Source organism: Molossus molossus, unplaced genomic scaffold (genome assembly GCF_014108415.1).
Source record: "Molossus molossus isolate mMolMol1 unplaced genomic scaffold, mMolMol1.p scaffold_m16_p_10, whole genome shotgun sequence".
Taxonomy (NCBI): Eukaryota; Metazoa; Chordata; class Mammalia; order Chiroptera; family Molossidae; genus Molossus; species Molossus molossus.
Window position 1 is genome coordinate 50,277,987 of NW_023425345.1, and position 442 is coordinate 50,278,428.

Consider the following 442-nt stretch of genomic DNA (forward strand, 5'->3'; position numbering starts at 1 on the left):
AGGCTTTCAACATTTACAAATGTTGCCACTTCAACCCCTGTAGTAAAGCAGTGCTCTCCCACAAATGTAAATAACTTTTTAAGTAACATGTATGCAGAAGATTCAAGTTGACTTACAAGTATACCTTAGAGATATTATGGGCTTGGTTCCAGATTGCAATAAAGCATCACCCTAATTGTAGTCTTTTTACTGGAGGGTCTTGCATTCAATTTGTAAAAACAAAATGTATCTGAAGTGCAATAAAACAAAGTATGCCTGTACTTGTTATTCCTAACTTATTAATAACCCAATAGATTAGCAGAATGACTTTCAGTACATCAGAATCAAGCTGTGCTTTTCCAGAACAGTGTGCCCGCCCCTCCTCCTGTAGCTTAACAGAAGTGGGTTTCTTATCACCCTGTTGCCATCCCTACCCTCCAAGTACTGAGAAATCAACTTGGAA